We start from the raw sequence: 13,912 nt of genomic DNA, 5'->3' as shown, positions 1-13,912 counted from the left end.
ACAGGAGCAAAACTGTTCATTTTGTGGCTTTGAAAGATGGCTTTTTTTTTTTTGACGGGATTAGCCCATCAGGGCACAGATCAAATGACCCACATCGGGGCCTGAGGCGAAAATAAGAATAATGGAAACTTGAACTTGAACTTGAATTTCGATTTCGATTTCGATTTCGATTTCAATTTCAATTTCAATTTCAATTTCAATTTCAATTTCAATTTCAATTTCAATTTCAATTTCGATTTCGATTTCGATTTCGATTTCGATTTCGATTTCGATTTCGATTTCGATTTCGATTTCATTCAAATTTCAATTTCAATTTTTCAATTTCAATTTCAATTTCAAATTTCAATTTCAATTTCAAATTTCAATTTCAATTTCAATTTTTCAATTTTAATTTTAATTTTAATTTTAATTTTAATTTTAATTTTAATTTAATTTTAATTTTAATTTTAATTTTAATTTTAATTTTAATTTTAATTTTTTTAATTTTAATTTTAATTTTAATTTTAATTTTAATTTTAATTTTAATTTTAATTTTAATTTTAATTTTAATTTCAATTTCAATTTCAACTTCAATTTCAATTTCAATTTTAATTTTAATTTCAAATTTCAATTTCAATTTCAATTTCAATTTTAATTTTAATTTTAATTTTAATTTTAATTTTAATTTTAATTTTAATTTTAATTTTAATTTTAATTTTAATTTTAATTTTAATTTTAATTTTAATTTTAATTTTAATTTTAATTTTAATTTTAATTTCAATTTCAATTTCAATTTCAATTTCAATTTCAATTTCAATTTCAATTTCAATTTCAATTTCAATTTCAATTTCAATTTCAATTTCAATTTCAATTTTAATTTTAATTTTAATTTTAATTATAATTATAATAATAATAAAATTATAATTATAATTATAATAATAATAATAATTATAATAATTATAATAATTATAATTATAATAATTATATTTATAATAATTATAATTATTATAATAATTATAATTATAATAATAATTATAATTATTATAATTATAATAATTATAATTATTATAATTATAATTATTATAATTATAATAATTATAATTATAATTATTATAATTATAATCATTATAATTATAATTATTATAATTATAATTATAATTATAATTATAATCATAATTATTATAATTATAATTATAATTATAATTATAATTATATTAATAATAATGATAATTATAATAACAGCAGTTATAATAATAATAATAATAATAATAATAATAATAATAATAATAATAATAATAATAATAAATAATAATAATAATAAAATATAAAAATGAAAAAAATGATCAATCGTGAAAAATTATATACTGTATGTATGTTGCGTTGTCAATAGTAAGAGAAACAATTGAGACCCTGCAATTGTGTGTAAATGGGGCAGAAAGTCAGATCAGCAACCTGGGACTTGGTCACATTTTTTGTGAGGCCATATGGCAGGAGGGTCTACCATGAGACAATACATTATACTTCCAATTTCTTCCCAGGTGGTAGTACCTCAGTGCTGTCAATTGACGGCCAGGTGAGGGAGGTAAGGCGTGTGTTTACCTGAGTGGAGGAGTGTGGTCGGTCGGCGAGGGTGTATGGAATGACGCCCCTCGCTCGACTTCCCACTACTTGTCTTTGCTTTTACGAGGAATCACATATAAGGACACACACACACACGCACACGCACGCACACACACACACACACACACTACTACTACTACTACTTTGCTGTCACTCGGAATCGAGTATGACGATCATCCAGCTATGATACAATGATAAGCGTTATTAGGGATGTCACCTAGGTTGGTAAGTTTTGAGATGACTAAAGAGGCCGATACGGGACCCGTAGGTTCGTCCACATTAGTTGCACATGTGGAGGGCTACATCTAGTGCGGCAGCGTCTTTCCGCCGTTGGCGCTTGTCTGCCTCGGTTTGCAGTCGGATTAACTCGAAAATATTGACACCTTCTCGTGTGGTGCTCCTCCAACCGTTACGATGTGGAGTAATCGACTCCCAGGTGAAGTGGTCGATTTGGCACTTTTTCTGATTTGTCTTAAGACTATCCTTATGCATTTTTAATTACCCGCCAGCGTTACGTTTACTATTAGTTAGGTGACTGTAAAGGAGCTGCTTTGGCAGTTTACTGTCGTCCAGGTGGGTAACATGGCCAGTCCAGCGTAGCTGTTCATGGATAATGGTAGCCTCGATGATCCTGCAGTTGGTGTCAGCAAGAATACTGGCCTTCGTTCTCTTGTCTTCCCAGAAAACTCAGAGGATGGAACGTAGATTACGTTGGTGAAAGTTTTCAAGTGCATAGAGGTGATTCCTCTATATGACCATGTTTCACTGCCCTATATCAGGGTGGGGAGGACCACTGCTCGATATACGTGCAGGTTTGTAGATAATTTCAGCTCCCTACAGATGAAGACACGGTTTTGGAGTCCGCCAAAAGGTTGAGATTCACATCTGATTCGGTGCTGAATCTTTTCATCGATGTCTGCAGTGGTGAACAGGTGGGAGCCGAGATGCCTTAAGTGGGTAACATTAGAGAGGGTAGCACCGTTAAGCTGGATGGATGGTGGAGACGTGTCTGAATCTGGAGCAGGTTGAAAGAAAAACTGAGTCTAACGTACATTCACTTCAAGGCCGAAGTGGGCATACGCATCGGCGTAGGGGTTTAGGATCTCCTGTAGGTCGTGTTCAGTGTGAGCAACAAGGGTGAGGTCGTCGGCATACTGAAGTTCAGTAATGGCAGCTGCCAACACCTTTGTTCTTGCCTGGAGTTGTCTTATGTTGAAAAAAAAACCCGTCACCCGGTATTCGATGTCCACCTCGACGGCTAAATTGGCACTGGCACGAGCAAGGAAGGCAGCCAAGAAAATTAAAAAGAGAGTTGGTTCTAGTACACACTCTTGTTTAACCCCTGTTTGGATGGAGAAGCACTAAGACTGGATATCGTTGTGCAGGACACTGCCGTTCATGACATCGTAGAGTTGCCTCACAATGGCGATAAATTTTGGTGGGCAGGCCTTTCCTGCTGACCGAGTCGAAGGCCTTGGTTAGGTCGATGAAAGCCATGTACAGGTCATGACGCTATTCTCTGAACTTTTCTTATATCTGGCAGGCAGCAAAGATCATGTCAGTGGTGCCATGTGATGGTCTAAAACCACATTGAGATTCTGGGAGGAAGTTTTCCGTCTCGGAAAGGAGTTTAGGAGGACTCGGGCGATAATCTTGCCAGCTACAGAGAGCAGCGAGATCCCACGGTAGTTGCCACAGTCTGACCGGTGTTCCTTGTTCTTATTAATATTGACAATGTAAGCGTCTTTAAGAGCTGGGAGGATTTCCTCCTTTTCCCATATATTCTCCACGAGAGAGTGGAGACGGCTGGTAAGCAGAGGTCCTCCTGCTTTATTCACCTCGGCTGGGATTCCATCAGGCCCTGAGACGCTTTTATTTTTCATCTGTTTGATGGCAGTAACTACCTCATCCAGGGATGGAGGATAGCTGAGGTGGGTTAGCTCTGGATGCTGAGGGACCTGCTGGGTAGTCAGGACATCCACATCGGTGTTTCGGTTGAGCAATGAATGGTAGTGCTCTTTCCAGCACTGAAGGAGGCCATCATTCTTCTTTAATTATAAGTTACCACCAGATGAGAGGAGGGGTCTGCCCCACGAGTGGTTGGCCCCAAAAAAGTTTTAATGGAACTGAAAGTTTGCGCATCTTCTGCTGAGCTGCATGTTTTTGTATTTCACATGTTTTATTGTTAAATCAGTCATTCTTTAAAATGCGAAGTTCCCGCGTGGTTGCCGATTTCTTCTTACGGAAGGTATCAGCTTTGGTCTGAAACTGAGGGTTGTTCTGCCAGTCAGTAAAAGCAGCACGATCATCATCGATGAATACTTTGATTGCCGGGTCATTTTCATCAAACCAGTCCTGGTGTATTCTTCTAATCTGGCCGAGGGTCTCTCTGCAGATTTTTGTCATTAGTGTTGAGAGTATCCCATTCGGTACTGGGATTCGCGTTGTTTGCTTTTAGGTTGTTTAAAGCCCATGTTCGAGCTGCTCTCTGAGAGCATGTGCTACTGCTGGGTCCTCAAAATGCTTAGTATTATAGCCTCTAAGCCACGCATGACTTGTGTGATGAGTACATCTCTATGATCTCTTTCTCTGACAATGATGTAGTCAATGAGATGCCAGTGTTTGGATTGAGGGTGTTGCCACGAACCCTTGAACTTGTCAGTTTGCCGAAACAAGGTATTGATGATAGTGAGGCTGTGTGCAGCACACTTACTGAGGAGGAGTAGGCCGTTGGGATTACACTTGCCTAGGCCATTTCTCCTTATGGTTCCCTGCTAAATGCTAGCATCTCTGCCAACTCTGGCATTGAAGTCGCCAAGGAACACAACCTTGTCTTCTCTGGGGATAGAGGTTAGCACTCTGTCAAGGTCGGCATAAAAGGCCTCCTTGATGTCATTCTTTGCATCCATTGCTGGGGCGTATGCACTGATGAAAAGGGCATGACGTGTGTGATTCAGTGGGAATCGAAGCGTCATGATATGCTCGTTGATCCCAAAAGGCATTTCAGTTAGCCTGTGTAGGATATGTTGGCAGATGGCAAAGTCAAGTCCAGAAATGCAGTTTCTCTCCGCAGCAGGCTTACCCTTCTAGAAGAAGGTATAGACAGACCCCAGTTCTGTGAGCTGGCCCTCATCTGGTAGCTTGGACTCACTAATGGCTGCTATGTCGATGTTATACCTAGCCAGCTCTTTTGCCACAAGGGCAGTTATTCTTTCAGGATGCTCATTTGTGCCAGTATCCAGAAGGGTATGGTTTGTTTTTGTTTGGATCTGTGATTTTTAGTGTGTTTTCTACCGCATAAGGATGACCTTACTGGGTGCGGTTGCCCAGTCAGGTTGGGTTTTTATGCTGGCTATGTTTAGGGCACCTTTTCTAGCCCCCTCCCCATGTGGGGTGAGCAGAGTGGCTTCTCAAAAGGGCTGCTCATTCGCACAAACAAGACAGGATTGCAATGCTGCCTCGATCCCAGTGCCTAAACGACCATTTTATCTGTGCCGTCCGTGTTCAGTCATCTCTGCCTGTCTCCGTCGCTACTCGTCCGTCGCTATAGAACTTTTGGAGGTATAATGTGTTTTGATGATGAGAGGTATGATGAATTGGATGATGGCTGTCCTTGAGTTTATTTATGTGGTGAGGCAGGAGAGCAAGCTCCAACTACACATCTTGGCTCTCCCGTCTCCTGATCAAGTGGTGCAAGTGTTGCAATGACTGGGAAGAGGGAGAGTTGCAATGGACTGCTGATAGCTCAGATTGTTGGGTTTCGCCTCAGTAGCCTGTCTATCAGGCATTGCCTTCGTCTGCCGGTGTAGTCCTTGGGTTTCCACGGTGGTCACCTCTTCCGCCTATACCGCCGTTGGTGATTTGTTGTAGCTCTATAAGCATGTTTGCCTGATGCGGGGCTCCACCGCAGATTTTTCGTTCGAGGTTTACTCCCGTAGCCTTATACCTACCAAGGTTAATCCATAAGGCGGGGCAATGGCTGGTAAGAGCCAGAACGTGTTCATATGCCCGTGGGCCTATGCCCCATCCCTTTAGGAACCACTGCTACTCCGAGATCCCCGGCTGGTCTAGCATGGGCTCACGAGGCACCGGTTTACCGTGTGTTGCCATGAGGACCCCTCGCGCGCGCACACACGCACACACACGCACACACACGCACGCACACGCACGCACACGCACGCACGCACGCACATGGACACCCACAGGAAATTGCAACACCTGAAACAGACCAACATCAGTCAATCACTCAGTGGTATGGCAAGCTTAAAGAACTCTGTGGACTGAACAATAAGACAAACCACTTTCCTTTCCTTAGCCATCTCACGAATGGTGACGCAGCTGAGCAATCTAACAACCATTTGCAACTATAAGCCAGACGACCCCCAGCTTGATAAAAGCTTGATAAAACCGGTCTTCCCTGTTACCTACCAGCTGCTGCCCCTCTCCGACTGACGTTGTGGAAGAATTTGAGGTGCTACTATACTGTAGTATGCGGTCTTTCGAGCTGTAGTTATGTCTACCAGGATATTTACATTGTAGCATCCATTAACCTAGGTTAGGTTAGGTTAGGTTAGTTTGGGTTAATAGACGATGCAGAGTAAATATTCCAGTAGAAAGCCTCCAGCTCGTTAGAGCGCCTCCAGCTTCGTAGACCTCATACTATAGTCGCACCGATTTTGAAGCAGCAAGACGTTAAGACAAATTGAAGATAAGTGCTCCACCACACCTATTAACCTACCAATGAAACTCTACAAGGGTTGGCTCCGAAACCAGCTAAACCCCTCTGCTCCATCATCAATGCTTCTCTCAGTCAAGCAAGATGCCCAGCTGTCTGGAAGACCTCATACGTGTCACCAGTAACCAAGTCTAAGACCCCCACTATCCTTAAATGAGCTACGACCCATTGCTATCACCCCAATACCCAGCCTAATTTGCGAAAGTTTCTTTTTGACTGGGCTATGCCGACATTGCAGGCGCCATAGAACCTCGGCAATTTGGCAAATATGAAAACCTCCTTCACCACTCACTGTTTTGTCAGCTTCTCGACTACATATACCGCCATTTGGAAAAACGCACTGACTTCATTTCGGTATTCATCGACAAAGCTATTGACCTCAGGTTTCGGAGAAGTCTTATAACATGGCTTACAGACTTCCTTAGTGTCTGACGCCAAGCTGTACACTTCCAAGGGGCTGGCTCCACCTTTCAGTCACTCACCTGTGGCGCCTCCCAAGGCACCAAAATGGTACCGCTTTGCTTCCTAGTGCTTATAAATGATGCCCCGAGAGAAGCTCCCACTCACTGGAAATATGTGAACAACTCGGCTCCGACTACACCGCCCTCCAGAATATATTGAAGTCACCAAAATTGAGCCACCACCATCCATGTCACCATCAACCATACCAAGAACATTGTTATGCTTATCAACCTCTCATACGACCATGTCCCTCCTCCCTCCATTACATTGGGCCCTAACACACTCCAGTATGTGGACTTCCAACAAGCTTCTAGGTGTCAATATAGAAAACAAACTATATTGGAAAGCACGCTTCAGTGTAATTGTAAAAGCTTCTAGCTCTCGTGTCCACCACCTCCGTCGTCTCAAATCCCTTGGAGTTCCCGGGCCCGAGCTCTTCAGTTCTTACTTATCATTCATATTTCCCAAGCTCACCTATGCTTCCCTGTCTAGTCTTCCTCTTTAAATGTCATACAACGAAATAATCTAGAAAACGTGCAAAAGAGGGCGAATAAGATTATTCTCTCCCCCTCCTACTCCACATATCAAGAAGCGTTCAACACACTGACCCCCTTGACTCTCTCGGATCATCACCAACCCCCCATCTGCAAGTTTGGGGACAAGCTTTTGTATCATCCTCAACACCGTCTCCTGCTCCCACCCGAGATCCCTCGTCCGCGAATTGCTATTCAACACTACAACCGCATCCAGTTCATATGAGCACTTACTGATCTCTATAAGTACAGGCCAACCCCAAACATTGTAAATTTTTCAACAACTCGTAGTTAACCAGTGTGTTTACTCCCTGCTAATCTTACTTTTGTATTGTTACTATGCTGAAATTACCTGTTTAATGATCTCCTTCCACCATTGTTATTACACATTTGTACAACTTTCATCATCTCTCTTGACTGTATATTAAATTTTTAATATTATTATTATTATTATTATTATTATTATTATTATTATTATTATTATTATTATTGCACCCACTCAAACACCTATCCACCCACCTACACGTTATCTTGCATTAAGAACTTATACAGTCGCTTGTAATACCAAAGATAAAATTAAAAATTAAAATGAATTAAATTCTGAGGTAAATTTCCAATGAATAGCAAAGAACAATGACAATAAATATGAGTTAGGAATTTGTCAGCAGCATCTTGAAGGATTTAGAAATAGCGAGCTGAGCTAGTACATGCCCACTCACCTCTCAAAACACTCACGCCACCCCCCATTACCACCAGTCCACCACCCACCATCACCGCCACCCACCATCACCACCAGTCCACCACCCACCATCTCCAGTCACCCACCATATCCAGCCACCTACCATCACCGTCACCCACCATTACTGCCAACCACCACCATTGCCACCCACTATCACCCATCATCTTCATCCACCCACCATCACCACGACCACTACCAACCACCATCACCGACACTCACCAACCATCAACGATGAAAGGCACAGATACACCACGTCTCTTGTCCTAAAAGTTGCATTTCATATTGCCAATAGGCAATTTATATTGTACGAACTAGCCAAAATGGATTTAGGAGGTCGGCTGTTACACTGGACAAATGGTTACCTGCACTGTTTCAGGATTACAAAAGCGAAGTTAAAGATATGCAACTTAGCACCCCACAAGGTGGAGTACTTAGTCCTACTTTGTTCCATGTTCTTATGAATGCATTATTAAAGTCAATCCCAGACAGCCCCAGCAATATTACTGTTAACTATGCAAATGGCATTCTTATACATACTAAAACTCATCGTGAAATGCAAACCACCCTGAACCATGTACAGTCAGCCTGTGAGAACCTCGGTCTCATCATCTCCACTGAGAAAACTAAAGCATTCAACATACAAGCTGGTAACTGAAAACGTGGACCATCAAAGCTTAAGATTGGTAACAATACTACTGACTATGTCTCTTCTTTTAAATATCTCGGTGTCTCTATCCCCTTTACCTCACCTGCCATACAACAGCTAACCCACCAATGTACTGATAGGTTAAAATCCCTTCAATATGTAGCAGGGTACTGCCCACGCACCAGCCCTGGTCCTTCGTGACGGAAAAGACATTGACAAGCTCGAAAAAATGCTAAAGAAAGCCTTAGATTTATTTTTGGCTGTCCCATGAGCACTAAAGTACTTAATATGAGGAAAGAACTAGGTATACCCAGTGTTAAAGATAAAATAATTGAAGTCAACCTCATGATAGCCCCGAGACTTTTGCGTGGTGATCCAGATAACAGTGCTTCTAAGAAACTGCTAGAATGTATAATGAGCCATGAAACTGATGAATCTAGATTCTAGATCAGTGGTTACCAAACTGGGGGCCATGGCCCCCTGGGGGGCCATACAGCAAAATTTAGGGGGCCATAAGCTGAGGCTATGTACACATAAAAATCCCAAGCCCCACCACACTAGAACAGCCAGTCAGCAGCTGAGCCAGCCAGAGATATGGATTGGGAGAGGGGGGCCATGGATAAGGATCATATATGAAAAGTGGGTAATGATCAGAAAAAGTTTGGGAACCACTGTTCTAGATGAATCCAAACTACAGCTACACATAGGAAGATGTTTGGACTAGAGTTTAGACTACTCTAGACTCTAGACCATCTGTACAAAGCTGAGACACAGCAGTGCTTCCTGCCAGCCTGGCGGACAGTTCCCATAGACATCACAACACCCACGTACCCGCCTAAACGATTGGCCACACATAATCCTTATCTCCAACACACTGCCAAAGTGAGAGTTCTGACTACATACATAACCTACAAACTGAAAATAACATCTCACAGTCCATCTACACTGACGGCTCTCTTAACACTGTCTGTGGGAGGACTGGAAGTGCTGTCATTGTGACACAGCCTAACGGTAATTTACTAGAGAAAGGAGCTAGAATTAGTAACTGGGCAGCTACTCAACAAACTGAACTATTTGCCATACTCACAGCCCTGAAACTTGTTGAAGACACTGCCACTGACAGTCTCATCATCACTGACTCCTTATCCTCATTACTTGCTCTTGATACCCCTAAACTCAGATTGTCACCCGCTTGTCTCTGAAACCAGACACAAACATATGTGTCTTGTTGACGGGGTATCAGGATGAAGTTGCTGTGGATCCCCTCTCACATAGGCATTAGTGAACATGATAGAGTTGATGCCTTAGCTAACCTCGCGTCCAACAATGACAATGTTGAGTACAATCTGAACTGTCAAATAGAACCTTAAAAACTGTCATCAGAAAAGAGCTTTGTGATGAATTTGAAGCCAGTAGGCATGTGCAAACAGGCACTAGTCAATCCCTCGTTTACCATGATGAGATGTATCAAATAAAACATGAATATGGAGCAAGAAACAAGATCACTAGATTACAAGATGTTGTAACCGCGAGACTAAGGTTATATACTGTAAGTACCTCTGGCAGTATGTTCCTCAAGCAGATATGAACAAGACTAAAGGTAAAGTGTATGGCCACACTCTCCAACACTACGTCGTAGAGTACACTGTGACAAAATAGAACCTTATAGGGATAGATCCACGCACACTGTGTATGCAATGGCACAGCACTTTATCTCTGATGACAAGATAACTGATATACTAAGGCTGTATCCACACTTTGCATCTTAATACCATAATACCATGATCACTGGGGTCTGATAAACACCCTTTGTGACCTATACTCTGTAAACCTTTTTGTGCTACCGCTCACAGGATGACTATGGGGTGCACAATAAACTAGCTGCTGTCCGCGGCAAAATTCAAAATTCACCCACCATCAATGCCCCTCACCATCTCCAGCAACCTACCATCATTGCCACCCACCATCACCACCACCCTTTATTTCCAGCCAAACATCACAGCCGCATTCTCACCATCACCACCCCCACCGCCACATCACTCTCCCACTATAGGGCCCAGACAGTAACGGAATACCCACCGAGTCCTATACAAGGTTTCTCCACCAAACAAAACCTCATTGAAAATCCCCATTACAATTTCCTCTTTAATTTCCGCTAGTCAAAGTAAGAGAAAGTAATTAAGTGTGAGTGTCAATGAGTCGCATGGGACAATATCCCCGGGAGGAGGAACTATTGTTGTCATCACCCCAGAGATAAATAGGAACACAGGTAAACAAAGGTGGGAGAACAGAGGCTAACGTGGCGACGCCCCTAGGTTTTTGTTGTGTACATCACGCAGGTCGCTTCTACTAGTGATACCAGGGGGAATACTCGGTGGTCTCTGAGAAACATTGTGGAGAGGCATTTTACCTCTCCTAACGACACCTTCAATTCAGGATTAACCAACTCAAGTCCAAGAATAAATAAAACTCTGCTGTAATTTACATACGAACAAACGCTTCACTTCCCGTGTAAGAATCACAGACAGCCTCTACCAACAAGATAAAATGAAAACAATCAGCTAAATATCTTTGCTTTGCATTCTTGTGGTTGGTCATCAATAAGACAATTATCCAGTGAAGTAGAATAAAAAGAGAGACGCTTCACACACAGTCACACTGAAAGCTCTCATGAAGGTGTAATTACTAAAACTCATCATCAGAACAAACGCGTCTTTTCTACAAATCCAGACACGATTTCTGAATAGAGTGATCACTCAGGCCGGTCAACAAAGCAGAGGTGGTACAGGTGGCTGATTCCGGTGTTCTTAATTACTCACGATGAATAACACCGCCAGTGGGCTAATCACTTGATAGGTCAGAGAGAAAAAAAACGAACGAGGAAGCTGGAGGAAGGATGGTTCAGTAGCCGCGGTATGAGACAATGATGATGGGGTTTATGCCTCATTAATCTTAATTTTTATTTCGAATATCTTTTGCCGTGTCTTAGTCATTTGATGTTTGATAATAGTGTTTGAGGGAGCGAGAGTGAGAGGATTGTGATGAAGATGCTGGAACTCAAGGTAATATTAAGTGCAAAGTTTATGGCCGAATTATTTGTTAACCAACGTAGGCCGTGGTATAATAATCTTTTGTATATGTTATTATCTAGATGATAGTAATTATGGATATTTTCATGACAAGTTAATATTGCTGCCTAGAATCATTAACTAAGATTTTCGGAAATAAAGTTTACTGAAAACAGTTTATATTATACCAGTTAATAGAAGTTTTCATTGTGGACAATACACCCAAATAAATCAATAAAACCTTTTGTTGACTCTTGTGACTTACCCACACGTACATAAATAAATAGTCAAGGATCACGTTACTCTTATACAAGTGCCATCGTTTTGTATTCACTCCTTGAAGCAGTGAACAGCTGAGAGAGACAACGTCCCCATTAACTACTGGGGGTGGATGGCCTTAAGGGCAAAGAAGCCCCCAACAGATAAATAATATGGAGATGTAGTGTCAAGATTCAATAAAAAATCATAACAATGTCGATAAGGCTTTGTAGAATTCGGGTTACACTAGTTCATGTTGCACACAGCTCAAGTTACGAGACTCCTGTTTAGATGTGTTGGTCAGACGGTAATTGTGGAGGGCATGAAATGTCAGACAAGATGGGCATTCTGATAGATGGTAACTAATACTAACTGAGATGGGTACACATGTAGCGCTGAACTCATGGCTATTTGGAAATAATTATGTTAAATATTATCTGAATATTACACTATCATCTTAATTAAAAAGTTAGACCATTAATATATATATAACTGAAAAAAGTAAACTATATAAGAGTCTGGAAGAGGATTTCATAAGAAGAATTGAGATTCTGAATCTTAGAAAACTAATTATAAAATCGAAATCTGAAAAGCGTGTTTGATAAATCCTTCTCTGAGAGACAGATTATGAAAGATGAAATTTTTGAAGTGGTATTGAACATTTGAAATAATTTAAACTGAAAAATAAGTTTCGAATAAAGAAAATATGGATCTTTGTAAGGTCAACTATGAAATGTAGACGTTAAAAAGTTAAGAACAGATGTTGTATCTCCTGAACTGGGTTGTGGAATGTGAACTATTTTTCTCAAGTGAATCTCAAAAGGTAAAATTAATAAAAACATCTTCCTTAACAAAATGCTTTCTCGCCAGTGAAATCCTGATGACAAATTTTTAAAAGATTTCATTTGATAAATATCCAAAAGACATCGGTATGTATTTTATCAGTTACGACCTGTCTGGCAGCTTAGAACATAAAACAAATTACAATATTACTTAGTCACACAGCGATTAATTTCTGTATCCATCACCTCTTTTCCCTAGTCACCATCTCACCCTTCTCACAGTAGCCTGAGCCTCTCCTACACGTCTTTCACTACCCTCACCCCCCCATCATTTGGCTGTCTCCTCCTCTTCCTCTAGCTGTCTTTAAATTTTTCTCCACCACGGCCTTCGTAGGGGTAATTATGTTGAATGATGATATAAAAAGAAAAAAAAGGAGGGAAGGGAAAAGGAAGGGGAGGGGGGACGGGCAGAGGGTGTCCATGTTCCGGTGGCTGACTTACGACAACAAACCTTTCAAAACAAGAGACCGTTTTTGCCCTAGTGAATTCTTCATTTATTGTCACTCACGCTCATTAGTCTCGAGTTTCCGGTGGGTATCTCTTCTCTTGTGAGTGTGAGAGAGAACGAGAGGAGGAAGGGAGAAAATGTAGAGAAAGGGAAGGAGATACAAACTAAAAAAAAAGGAGGAGGAGGAGGCAGAGATAGTAAAAACTTGTATTTATTCTTTGTTTTATTTATATTTTCTGGGACAGGTATTGGTGGACGCAACAGCACAAGGGAGAGGCAGAAAACTGTGTATTACTCGCATGTTTGTCTTGGCGAATGACGGGGCCGAAATTTGCTGCTGGTGGCGACGGTCCAGACGTGCATATCCAAGTAATTGTCTCAGGGTCTTGGGTGGACAATCTCCCTCACATAACAAATGACGTTGCTACCTTCTTCACAGCGTAGGTGGCTTTGTGTCCCAAATTTTGTAACAGCGAGTCAGGAGTTAAAAAAGTATGTGTCAGTTAAACAAAGAAAATATGAAATTCTAAGTCGTGTCATAAGATAGTAAAAGCGAGGACGATAAATCTACTAAGTAGGTAA

Source organism: Homarus americanus, unplaced genomic scaffold (genome assembly GCF_018991925.1).
Source record: "Homarus americanus isolate GMGI-L3 unplaced genomic scaffold, GMGI_Hamer_2.0 scaffold34921, whole genome shotgun sequence".
NCBI lineage: Eukaryota > Metazoa > Arthropoda > Malacostraca > Decapoda > Nephropidae > Homarus > Homarus americanus.
The sequence above is the reverse complement of the archived record's forward strand: the minus strand, read 5'-3'. Positions refer to the sequence as shown.